Raw genomic sequence first — 13,406 nt, 5'->3', positions numbered from 1 at the left:
AGCTGACTGTCCCCGTGTCTCCCGGTGTCTGACGGTGAGTGTTAGAGCTGACTGTCCCCGTGTCTCCCGGTGTCTGACGGTGGGTGTTAGAGCTGACTGTCCCCATGTCTCCCAGTGTCTGACGGTGGGTGTTAGAGCTGGCTGTTGGAATGTCTCCCGGTGTCTGACGGTGAGTGTTAGAGCTGACTGTCCCCGTGTCTCCCGGTATCTGACGGTGGGTGTTAGAGCTGACTGTCCCCGTGTCTCCCGGTGTCTGGCGGTGGGTGTTAGAGCTGGCTGTTGGGATGTCTCCCGGTGTCTGACGGTGGGTGTTAGAGCTGGCTGTTGGAATGTCTCCCGGTGTCTGACGGTGAGTGTTAGAGCTGACTGTCCCCGTGTCTCCCGGTGTCTGACGGTGAGTGTTAGAGCTGACTGTCCCCATGTCTCCCGGTGTCTGACGGTGGGTGTTAGAGCTGACTGTCCCCGTGTCTCCCGGTGTCTGATGGTGGGTGTTAGAGCTGACTGTCCCCATGTCTCCCGGTCCCTGACCGTGGGTGTTAGAGCTGACTGTCCCCGTGTCTCCCGGTGTCTGACGGTGGGTGTTAGAGCTGACTGTCCCCATGTCTCCCGGTGTCTGACGGTGGGTGTTAGAGCTGACTGTCCCCATGTCTCCCGGTGTCTGACGGTGGGTGTTAGAGCTGGCTGTTGGAATGTCTCCCGGTGTCTGACCGTGGGTGTTAGAGCTGACTGTCCCCGTGTCTCCCGGTGTCTGACGGTGGGTGTTAGAGCTGACTGTCCCCATGTCTCCCGGTGTCTGACGGTGGGTGTTAGAGCTGACTGTCCCCGTGTCTCCCGGTGTCTGACGGTGGGTGTTAGAGCTGACTGTCCCCGTGTCTCCCGGTGTCTGACGGTGGGTGTTAGAGCTGACTGTCCCCGTGTCTCCCGGTGTCTGATGGTGGGTGTTAGAGCTGGCTGTCCCCGTGTCTCCCAGTGTCTGGCGGTGGGTGTTAGAGCTGACTGTCCCCGTGTCTCCCGGTGTCTGACGGTGGGTGTTAGAGCTGACTGTCCCCGTGTGTCCCGGTGTCTGACGGTGGGTGTTAGAGCTGGCTGTCGGGATGTCTCCCGGTGTCTGACGGTGGGTGTCAGAGCTGACTGTCCCCATATCTCCCGGTGTCTGACGGTGGGTGTCAGAGCTGACTGTCCCCATGTCTCCCGGTGTCTGACGGTGGGTGTCAGAGCTGACTGTCCCCGTGTCTCCCGGTGTCTGACGGTGGGTGTTAGAGCTGACTGTCCCCATGTCTCCCGGTGTCTGACCGTGGGTGTTAGAGCTGACTGTCCCCATGTCTCCCGGTGTCTGACGGTGGGTGTTAGAGCTGACTGTCCCCATGTCTCCCGGTGTCTGACGGTGGGTGTTAGAGCTGACTGTCCCCATGTCTCCCGGTGTCTGACGGTGGGTGTTAGAGCTGACTGTCCCCATGTCTCCCGGTGTCTGACGGTGGGTGTTAGAGCTGACTGTCCCCATGTCTCCCGGTGTCTGACCGTGGGTGTTAGAGCTGACTGTCCCCGTGTCTCCCGGTGTCTGACGGTGTCTGTTAGAGCTGACTGTCCCCGTGTCTCCCGGTGTCTGACGGTGGGTGTTAGAGCTGACTGTCCCCGTGTCTCCCAGTGTCTGACGGTGGGTGTTAGAGCTGGCTGTTGGAATGTCTCCCGGTGCCGTTTCAATGTTTTCAGTTCCGATGCTGGCAGCGCACACGGTGTCCCGATGACTTGGTCTTGTTGAAGCTTTTTGCCTGTGTCCTGTTGGTGATGGTGTTGTCGATGTTGTCCATGTGCGTGTTCCTTGGTGACTCCAGTGTGATGTTTAAGCCGACTGTGGGTATACCCCCAGGTGACTGGCCATATTATTGAAGCTCCTGTGCACATCTCCTGCTTCCTCAGTCTTCTGTCAGTCACTCCCCTGTCTCCTGGTGACTCGCTGTGTTGTGGCAGCTGACTGTAGGTTTCTCCCCAGGTGACTGTTGTTGAAGCTGAGTGCTGGCATGTCAGCATGTTGTGTGTGTGTGTGTGTATATACATTGCGTTGCTGTGCTTGTATACCTGTTGGTGCGTATTTGTCTTTCATCTGGATTACCTAACCACCGTTCTTGTTCAAATTAATACTAAGTTAATGTTACTTAGTCATTTCTTCGATCATGCAGCGGTGGCGTTCTGGTGCAAACCCGCATCATAGAAAGATTTGCCCTTTAGAGACCATAACCACCTGATGGAGCAGCGCTCCAAAAGCTAGTGCTTCTAAATAAACCTGTTGGACTCGAACCTGGTGGTGTGTGATTTTTCAGTGTTGAAATGAGTTGTGCTTGTGGGTTGTTGTAGGTGCACTGGGGGTACGTGGTTCTGAATTTGGACTGACTGCGTTTTGGGTTGTGCCTTCCTGTGGAGTTTGGATGTGTATGACAGGAGGGTATTGTGATGTGCTTGATTACACTAACATGGCTGGTGTTGGTGGAGAGCAGTCCACTCTGGGCTCGCTCCTCACTCTGTACTCCTGTTTCTCATGTGCTCTTTCTTCTCTTCCATGTTCTCGGATCTGCCGTTTCCTCAGAACTCCCAGCAGAAGAAGGTATGAAAATCTTTAACCTCAAACACCAATTTCAGTTGTGCACGGGTCATCCTGCAGACCGCTTATCCCTTTGTTGAGTTTGTTCCCCAGGCCCATTCAATCCCTTCTCCAAACCTGCTACGTAGGAATAGGAGGCTATTCAGCCTGATCACAAGTCTTTTAGGTAGGTTCAGCAGGAGGCCATTGAACCCTTTCTCCAGCCTATTACACCATTGAGGGGGATAGCTACTGATGTCTGATCACAATGTCACTGGGGTCTGTATCTCTGTATATGCCATTGTCTTGCACAGATTAATTGTTTGCAGGTTTTAGATGACTTACTAACCCTTTGTACCCATCACTCCTGAGTGAGAGTGAGCTTCAGTCTTTGAAGTGTGTCAAATCACCCCTCTTGCGTTTGTCCCCCCCCTTGTCCCAGATTCTCCCCACCTCCAACACTGTTCCCCACAGCACACCAACAGACGTTGACTGGACAGGTTTCTGTCCATTTGACCCATCAGTTCCTTTCAAAACCATCAAGAACACAACAGCCCTGAATCCTGTATTGCAAGGAGCACAATCCTCGCTCTCACTCTAACCCAGAGCTGCAGTTTGCTTCCTGGCTTTCCTGGGATCTGGCTGCCATTGGCTGGGCCACAGCAGACTTTGCCCAGCCCTACCCACCTTTCAACTGAGTGACGTGTCAGGGCAGTTAAAAATCAACCAGTACTCTGAACGGGTCTGGTCCCCTTGTTACAGGAAGGATGTTGTTAAGTTGGGGACAGTTCAGAAGAGATTTCCTTGGATGTTGGCAGGAATGGAGGGTTTGAGTTGGAAGGAGGGGCTGGATAGACTGGGACCTTTTTCACTGGAGCCGAGGACATTAAGGGGTGACCTTAGAGAGGTTTATAAGGGAAAGGGAAAAGGACAATTCTCTGATCTGTTCTCATTGAAGGGTAGAACTGAGTCACTTTGGCTGAATGGGCTAGTTCTGTTCCTATACCTTGAGTCTTAGAGATGCCCAGAACCCCAAACTCCTTGGAGCACAATGTACAAATGCAGATCAACTTCCAACGGAAACCTACTGGATAGTGATCCGGAGCAGGAACCCCCTGGCTGATTATCCCCTGTGTCTTTCTCTCTCTCTCACTCTCTCTTTCTTTACCTGTCTCTTCCTCTCCTTTCCCTCCCTTGTGCCCTCTCTTTGAGAGTTGTTATCTCTTCCCCTGCCCCCCACCTTTCAATACTCCCCTTTCTCTCCCCCATCTTCCCCTCTCCACCACCCTCTCCCTCTCCCTCCCTCTCTCTCTCCTCCTCTTTCTCGCCCCCCCCCCCCCCCCCCCCCGGCCATCTGACTCTCTCTCTCTCTCTGACTGTCTCTTTCTCTACGCAGTTACCACTGGACAGTGATCAGGAGCAGGACCCTGGCTGATTTGTTTCTCTCTCTCACTCTCTGTAACCTGGGGTACACTGGACAGTGATCAGGAGCAGGAACCCTGGCTGATTTGTTTCTCTCTCTCACTCTCTGTAACCTGGGGTACACTGGACAGTGATCAGGTGCAGGAACCCTGCCTGAATTCTCCCCCTCTTTTCACCATTTCCCCCCTTCCCTCTTTCTCTCTCTGAATCTAACCCAGGGGTCGTGTGTTGTTCTGGGCCTGCCCTCACTCCTGCCGATGAGGCCTTAATGCTTATTCCCTCAATTGATAATGCTCAGCATGCGAGAAAGCTTGGCTTGCAAGTGATAATGGATTTCTCTCTCCCCCTCTTCCTCCTTTGCCCCATCCACCTGCCCTCCCTGTCGCCCCCAACCCCCATTGTCTTCCCACCTCTCTGTCTCTCCATCTTCCACCTTGTCTATCCTGTGGCTTTCTCGTGACCCCCCTCCCCTCCTGTTGTTTGCTCTATCGCCCTCTCTCCCTCGTGCCCTTGACACCTCTGTCCCTCACTCTCTCCTCTTCGTGTTTTGATCTCTCTGTGTCTCTCTCTCTCTCTCTCTCTCTCGCTTTCTCCTTCTTCTTGTTCCCATTGCTCGCTCACTTGCTCTGCTCTCCTCCTGTTCATGCTGTGCTCTCTCTTCACTCTTGCTCTCCTTCTCTTCACTTACTTTCTCTTCCCTTCCCTCCACTTGCTGTTCCCCCACCGCCCCCATTTTCTCTCTCAGGGAAGTCTCTCTGGTCTCTGGTACTTGATCAGTTTGAAGATTTACTGGTGCGGATATTACTGCTCGCTGCCTGCATCTCTTTTGTAAGTACACCAGCGAATATAGTTCAGCTCCCTTAAGTTCTCGGTGCGTTTCAGCCACACTTGGAGTCACTGACGCTGCATGTCAGTAAAAGCCAGCTGGAAGCCATTCAGCCTTGAGTCCATGCTAGCTCTCCAGAGCAAACTGGTCTGCCCCTTTCACCGGCAAGAATTCCCATTGTGCTGCATGTTCATCTCCCTCCCTCACCTGTCTCCTTTCGAATTTCAGCTCCCCTTCATCCCGATGCTCCCTTCTGCGGGGGGGGGGGGGGGAGGGCGGTGGGGGTTGGGGGTGGGGGTGGGGGGGGGGGAGGGCGGCGGTGGGGTGGGGGAGGGCGGTGGGGTGGGGGGGGTGGGGGGGGGGGTGGGGTGGGGTGGGGGGGGGGGGGGTGGGGTGGGGTGGGGGGGGAGGGGTGGGGGGGGAGGGGTGGGGGGGGGGGGGGGGGGGGTTGTGGGGAGCTGATACTAGGCATCACTACTCTGCAGAAAGAGCACTCTCCCTCACGTTCCCCCCCCCCCCCCGCAGCATGTTGCTCACCCCAACCCTTCAGTCTCTCCCCTTTTACCATCGGTTCATGGCAATAGGTTTCTCCTTGTTTCCTTACTCCTACAAACTGATCCTCATTTGCACAGATCACCCTTCCATCTTCAGCGTCTCACCACATACAATCCCTGAGTGCTGGTGGAGGTCTACGCACAACCCCACGTCCCCTCATTCCAGTAAACACCCCCCCCCCCCCCCCCCGACACAAACACTGCCTCAATTCCAGTAAACATCAATGCCCTCCCACACCCACACTGCCTCGATTGACTTGAACTTTTAAAGAGCAGTGGGAGTATTCTTTCCAGTCTGACTGGGTAGAGGGAGCTTTTCTCTGCGGCACTCTGTGTTTGCCCAGGCTGCCAATCGCTGCCTTCAATGGAATTGGGTTTTGGGTTACTGTGAGGAAACATGGCTTTTGTTTCAAATGAACGCGCTGGTTCAGGGTTTGACCCGTTGTCAGGTACTGGATTAGTGGTGCTGGAAGAGCACAGCAGGTCAGGCAGCATCCGAGGAGCAGGAAAATCGACGTTTCGGGCAAAAGCCCTTCATCAGGAATACAGGCTTCAGGGCAGAGGAAATGACCTGGGAGTTGCAGTGGGAGAGGGACTCCCTGAGAGTCTTGTAGAGAGAGGAGGAAAACTTCTTCAAGGCAGGCATCCTTGCAAGAGGATTCGCAGTAGGGTTAAAATCAACTCGGTAAAAACAATGACTGCAGATGCTGGAAACCAGCTCCTGGATTAGTGGTGCTGGAAGAGCCTGGATTCCTGATGAAGGACTTTTGCCCGAAACGTTGATTTTCCTGCTCCTTGGATGCTGCCTGACCTGCTGTGCTCTTCCAGCAGCACTAACCCAGAATCTGGATTCCAGCCTCTGTAGTCATTGTTTCTACCCTCAGTGTCGGGTATGTGCAGAGTGAGGCCTGAAGGACATGGGCCCATGGCCTGGTGACTGGTGTGAACACCCTGGGCAAGGCTGGGGACTTCCCACTGTGGGAGAGGGGACTGTGCCCTGAGGAGGCTCACTGACATCTCTTACTCTGCACTTCCTGGGCGCACTGACTGTCAGCCTGGGACTGCAGTGCAGACCCCAACAACCTCTGCCCATCGAGGTCCTGAGCTGGGTGGCACTCCCCCTTCACAGAGTTAAAAACGTCTGCTCACTTGGGGCCATGGAATGTGTTTCAATAAACAGCAGATTCAGGGTGGGGAGATAGTGGGAGATGGGAATCAATGAACTTTATTCCAACCATTGAATTATCTGGACTTCACTACTGGGGGAAGGGAGGAGAGGCAAGGAAACCCTCCTCCTTCAACACGTTCCTCATGCTTCAGCAGTTTCCAAGTCCCATGGGGGAGTTGAGAATCTCCACAAAGCACACATGCCCTCTCTAATGTGCTCACTGTTCACTCACGGACATCCAACAGTAGGTCACAGCTAGGAAACCCCCTACCTGTGTGTACACACCCAGTGGGTCAGTCCCCCCTTTCCAATTCCTCCCTGTGTACACACACCCAGTGGGTCAGACCCCCCCTTACCAATTCCCTCCCTGTGTACACACACCCAGTGGGTCAGTCCCCCCTTTCCAATCCCCTCCCTGTGTACACACACCCAGTGGGTCAGTCCCCCCTTTCCAATTCCTCCCTGTGTACACACACCCAGTGGGTCAGACCCCCCCTTACCAATTCCCTCCCTGTGTACACACCCAGTGGGTCAGACCCCCCCTTTCCAATCCCCTCCCTGTGTACACACACCCAGTGGGTCAGACCCCCCTTTCCAATTCCCTCCCTGTGTGTACACACCCAGTGGGTCAGTCCCCCCTTTCCGATTCCCTCCCTGTGTACACACCCAGTGGGTCAGACCCCCCCTTTCCAATCCCCTCCCTGTGTACACACACCCAGTGGGTCAGACCCCCCTTTCCCATTTCCTCCCTGTGTGTACACACCCAGTGGGTCAGACCCCCATTTCCAATCCCCTCCCTGTGTGTACACACACCCAGTGGGTCAGACCCCCCCTTTCCAATCCCCTCCCTGTGTACACACACCCAGTGGGTCAGTCCCCCCTTTCCAATTCCCTCCCTGTGTACACACACCCAGTGGGTCAGTCCCCCCTTTCCAATTCCCTCCCTGTGTACACACACCCAGTGGGTCAGTCCCCCCTTTCCAATTCCCTCCCTGTGTACACACACCCAGTGGGTCAGTCCCCCTTTCCCATTCCCTCCCTGTGTACACACACCCAGTGGGTCAGACCCCCCTTTCCAATCCCCTCCCTGTGTACACACTCCCAGTGGGTCAGTCCCCCATTTCCAATCCCCTCCCTGTGTACACACACCCAGTGGGTCAGACCCCCCTTTCCAATCCCCTCCCTGTGTACACACTCCCAGTGGGTCAGTCCCCCATTTCCAATCCCCTCCCTGTGTACACACACCCAGTGGGTCAGACCCCCCTTTCCAATCCCCTCCCTGTGTACACACACCCAGTGGGTCAGACCCCCCTTTCCAATTCCCTCCCTGTGTACACACACCCAGTGGGTCAGTCCCCCCTTTCCAATTCCCTCCCTGTGTACACACCCAGTGGGTCAGACCCCCCTTTCCCATTCCCTCCCTGTGTACACACACCCAGTGGGTCAGACCCCCCTTTCCCATTCCCTCCCTGTGTACACACACCCAGTGGGTCAGACCCCCCTTACCAATTCCCTCCCTGTGTACACACACCCAGTGGGTCAGACCCCCGTTTCCAATCCCCTCCCTGTGTACACACACCCAGTGGGTCAGACCCCCCTTTCCAATCCCCTCCCTGTGTACACACACCCAGTGGGTCAGACCCCCCTTTCCCATTCCCTCCCTGTGTACACACACCCAGTGGGTCAGTCCCCCCTTTCCAATCCCCTCCCTGTGTGTACACACACCCAGTGGGTCAGTCCCCCTTTCCAATCCCCTCCCTGTGTACACACACCCAGTGAGTCAGACCCCCCTTTCCAATCCCCTCCCTGTGTGTACACACCCAGTGGGTCAGACCCCCCTTTCCCATTCCCTCCCTGTGTACACACACCCAGTGGGTCAGTCCCCCCTTTCCAATCCCCTCCCTGTGTACACACACCCAGTGGGTCACACCCCCCTTTCCAATTCCCTTCCTGTGTACACACCCAGTGGGTCAGTCCCCCTTTCCAATTCCCTACCTGTATACACACACCCAGTGGGTCAGACCCCCCCTTTCCCATTCCCTCCCTGTGTGTACACACACCCAGTGGGTCAGACCCCCCTTTCCAATCCCCTCCCTGTGTACACACCCAGTTGGTCAGACCCCCCTTTCCAATCCCCTCCCTGTGTACACACACCCAGTGGGTCAGTCCCCCCATTTCCAATCCCCTCCCTGTGTACACACACCCAGTGGGTCAGTCCCCCCTTTCCAATCCCCTCCCTGTGTGTACACACACCCAGTGGGTCAGTCCCCCCCTTTCCAGTTCCCTCCCTGTGTCCACACACCCAGTGGGTCAGACCCCCCTTTCCAATTCCCTCCCTGTGTGTACACACCCAGTGGGTCAGTCGCCCCTTTCCAATCCCCTCCCTGTGTACACACACCCAGTGGGTCAGACCCCCCTTTCCAATCCCCTCCCTGTGTACACACACCCAGTGGGTCAGTCCCCCCTTTCCAATTCCCTCCCTGTGTGTACACACCCAGTGGGTCAGTCCCCCCTTTCCAATTCCCTCCCTGTGTACACACACCCAGTGGGTCAGACCCCCCTTTCCAATTCCCTCCCTGTGTACACACACCCAGTGGGTCAGTCCCCCCTTTCCAATTCCCTCCCTGTGTACACACCCAGTGGGTCAGACCCCCCTTTCCAATCCCCTCCCTGTGTACACACACCCAGTGGGTCAGACCCCCCTTTCCAATCCCCTCCCTGTGTACACACACCCAGTGGGTCAGACCCCCCTTTCCCATTCCCTCCCTGTGTACACACCCAGTGGGTCAGACCCCCCTTTCCAATCCCCTCCCTGTGTACACACCCAGTGGGTCAGACCCCCCTTTCCAATCCCCTCCCTGTGTGTACACACACCCAGTGGGTCAGACCCCCCTTTCCAATCCCCTCCCTGTGTACACACACCCAGTGGGTCAGACCCCCCTTTCCAATCCCCTCCCTGTGTACACACACCCAGTGGGTCAGTCCCCCCTTTCCCATTCCCTCCCTGTGTACACACCCAGTGGGTCAGACCCCCCTTTCCAATCCCCTCCCTGTGTACACACCCAGTGGGTCACACCCCCTTTTCCCATTCCCTCCCTGTGTACACACCCAGTAGGTCACACCCCCCTTTCCCATTCCCTCCCTGTGTACACACACCCAGTGGGTCAGTCCCCCCTTTCCAATTCCCTCCCTGTGTGTACACACACCCAGTGGGTCAGACCCCCATTTCCAATCCCCTCCCTGTGTACACACACCCAGTGGGTCAGACCCCCCTTTCCAATCCCCTCCCTGTGTACACACACCCAGTGGGTCAGTCCCCCCTTCCCATTCCCTCCCTGTGTACACACACCCAGTGGGTCAGACCCCTTTCCAATCCCCTCCCTGTGTACACACACCCAGTGGGTCAGTCCCACCCAGTGGGTCAGTCCCCCCTTTCCAATCCCCTCCCTGTGTGTACACACCCAGTGGGTCAGTCCCCCTTTCCCATTCCCTCCCTGTGTACACACACCCAGTGGGTCAGTCCCCCCTTTCCAATTCCCTCCCTGTGTACACACACCCAGTGGGTCAGACCCCCCTATCCAATCCCCTCCCTGTGTCCACACACCCAGTGGGTCAGACCCCCCTTTCCAATTCCCTCCCTGTGTGTACACACCCAGTGGGTCAGACCCCCATTTCCAATTCCCTCCCTGTGTACACACCCAGTGGGTCACACCCCCTTTCCCATTCCCTCCCTGTGTGCACACACCCAGTGGGTCAGACCCCCCTTTCCAATCCCCTCCCTGTGTACACACACCCAGTGGGTCAGACCCCCCTTTCCAATCCCCTCCCTGTGTACACACACCCAGTGGGTCAGTCCCCCTTTCCCATTCCCTCCCTGTGTACACACACCCAGTGGGTCAGACCCCCCTTCCAATCCCCTCCCTGTGTACACACACCCAGTGGGTCAGTCCCCCTTTCCCATTCCCTCCCTGTGTACACACACCCAGTGGGTCAGACCCCCCTTTCCAATCCCCTCCCTGTGTACACACACCCAGTGGGTCAGACCCCCTTTCCAAGTGACTCCCACAAAACTGACAAAAAGGCTAAATTATTGGCTGTTGAATGTGTGCAGTGTTCTAAACCGAATACGTGAGTGTCCCAGGTACACAGAAATGAGTACAGGATTATAGACAAGGAAATCCAAGCTGAGAATCAAACAATCAGGGTCTTTTTGATTTTTTTTGAAAACAAGAGAGGTGAGATTATAACGGTAGTCCAATACACACTGAAGTACATACATCGCAAGAAATAATCTTTGATCCGAGCGTTAGAATTTTCATGGATGTGGTAACAGTAATCTGTAAACCTCACTCTGTTGTCGGGCTCCAAATAAATTGAGACATAATGATGGCATGCTTAAAAGGAACGGCAGTGTGTTAATCATAGGTGAGTGTAGTCTTGGTTTAGATTGGAATAGGTTAGCAGAGGAAAGATTTCATTGTATGTGGTTGGCACATTTTCTGAAAGCAGTGTGTTCTGGATCCAACTTGGGACCAGAGTATTTTGGGTCCGGCGATGTGTAATGAGGCCGATGTAATAAGTAATGAATGATCCCCTTGTGACCATCATATGGAAGAATTCCGTTTGAAAGAAGGGATGTGGTTCAGGACAACTGTGTTAACGTGAAATAAGATCAATTGCAAAGGAATGAGGGCAGTTCAGGCTGGGGTGAGCTGGGAATGGAGTTTAACAGCAAAGACACCCAAGGGCAAACTACTCTCATTTCCGAAATTAGTTCACAGCTCCCAAAAAAAGGCAAAATGTCCCACTGAGAGAAAAGATCTGAGGAAGGGGGGGTAGGCCTCACATGGTTAACCAGGGAATTAACTCCAAGAACAACTCTGAAGTGCAGCAACCAACAATTAATGGATAGCAAGAGGTTTTGCAAAGTTATAAACGGTAACAAAAGACCACCCCAAAAGTTGTACACTTAATGGTAAGGTCCTAGGGAGTGTTTCTGAGCAGAGACCTTGGAGTGCAGGTTCATAGTCCCTTGAAAGTGGGGTCACAGGTTGATAGGAGAGTGAAGGAGGTGTTTGGTATACTTTCCTTTATTGGTCAGAGTATTAAGTACAGGAGTTGGGAGGTCATGTTGTGGCTGTACAGGACATTGGTTAGGCCACAGTTGGAATATTGCGTGCAATTCTGGTCACTTTCGTATCGGAAAGATGTTGTGAAACTTGAAAGGGTTCAGAAAAGATTTACAAGGATGTTGCCAGGGTTGGAGGATCTGAGCTACAGGGAGAGGCTGAACAGGCTGGGGCTGTTTTCCCTGGAGCGTCAGAGGCTGAGGGTTGACCTTATAGAGGTTTATAAAATTATGAGGGGTGTGGATAGGGTAAATAGGCAAAGTCTTTTCCCTGGGGTGGGGGAGTCCAGAACTAGAGGGGCATAGGTTTAGGGTGAGAGGGGAAAGATATAAAAGAGACCTAAGGGGCAACTTTTTCACGGAGGGTGGTACGTGTATGGAATGAGTTGCCAGAGGATGTGGTGGAGGCTGGTACAATTACAGCGTTTAAGAGGCATTTGGATGGGTATATGAATAGGAAGGGTTTTGGAGGGATATGGGCCGGGTAGGTGGGACTAGATTGGGTTGGGATATCTGGGTCAGCATGGACGGGTTGGACCGAAGGGTCTGTTTCTGTGCTTCCATCTCTATGTCCCTCTCAGAATGTAAACAAGAGGGAAGATAATCCTAAAGGATAATCTTTCAAGTAATGTCCAGATAAACGTTAAGAGCTTCTTAAAGAGAAAGGAAGGGAGAAGCAGCAATGAACATAAGCCCCTTTGCAAATGAGGTTGAGGAATTATTGGAGGGAAAGTGGGTTTGAATAGATACTAAGCCATGAAACTGCAGAGGAACATTGAATGTGCGCTCACTCGGAACTGCATGTACGCCCTGCCAAACTCTCACCGTCGTTGTGTCGTGCACAAAATAGGCGCAACATTGAAGCTGGGTTCACTGGCAGGAAAGACTCTTGAGCCCGCTGGAGGGGGTTATTGGACAGGGGCTGAGCGAAGGTTGGAGGCAGGGTTGGGAAATCGGACTGATGGCGGGGGAATTGAAGGGACGATGCCCCCCCTCCCCCCCCATTCTCTCTGCTCCACCCCAGCACTTCCTGCTGCTGCTGTATATCCACCTCTCTCCTGAGGATTCCATTGAAACCCCCTTCCAGGTCCCAGTCCCGTTATGTCTCCGTCCCCTTCTGATCCTCTTCCCTCCCCGGGCTTCAATCTCCATCAAGACCGTGCGCACGGGAGAATTGGGCTGAACACTGGTATGGCCAGTTCGCTTAAATCCATTCTGAGGGAAAGGGTTTGAGCTTACTATAATCAAGGTAACAGCAGAGCATTTAAAAATACACAGCACAATCAAACCATGTCAACATGTCTTCATGGAGGGGAAATCATCCATAACAGACTTGTTCGAATTAATCCAGCTCAGGCAGATCAAGTAAAAGAGTGGGCCGAATCGATTTGGATTTGCAGAAGGGGTTTGCTCAGGTGTACCACATGTTAGGCCCACAAGGGGATTGGAGTTTTGTACAAACTGTTGAAGGCACTGGTCAGACCATAGCCGGAACACTCTGAGCAGTTTGAGGCCCTCTATATAAAGACCAATGTGCTGATGTTGGAGGCCATCCTGAGACGGTTCACTCGACTGATGCTGGACATGGAGGGGTTTTCTTGGGAGGAGAGGTTCAGGAGATTGGGCTTTGACAGAGGAGATACAGAAAGGAGGTTTCTGCTTGTAGGAGAGTCGAGGACCAGAAGGAACGATCTCGAATAGGGGTGTGCCTTCAGAGAAAGACAGAGAGGAGG

General features: G+C 54.2%; 1 pseudogene; it reads left to right on the top strand.

The window, feature by feature from the left end:
• The first annotated feature begins 2,433 nt into the window (after positions 1-2,433).
• The window catches only part of LOC140468503 (sarcoplasmic/endoplasmic reticulum calcium ATPase 2-like), a 67,198-nt pseudogene continuing 56,225 nt past the window's right edge, over positions 2,434-13,406 (top strand).

The sequence above is a fragment of the Chiloscyllium punctatum genome, chromosome 47 (genome assembly GCF_047496795.1).
Source record: "Chiloscyllium punctatum isolate Juve2018m chromosome 47, sChiPun1.3, whole genome shotgun sequence".
Lineage (NCBI taxonomy): Eukaryota > Metazoa > Chordata > Chondrichthyes > Orectolobiformes > Hemiscylliidae > Chiloscyllium > Chiloscyllium punctatum.
Note: the sequence above shows the minus strand (reverse complement) of the source record. Positions and strands in the feature narration are given on the sequence as shown.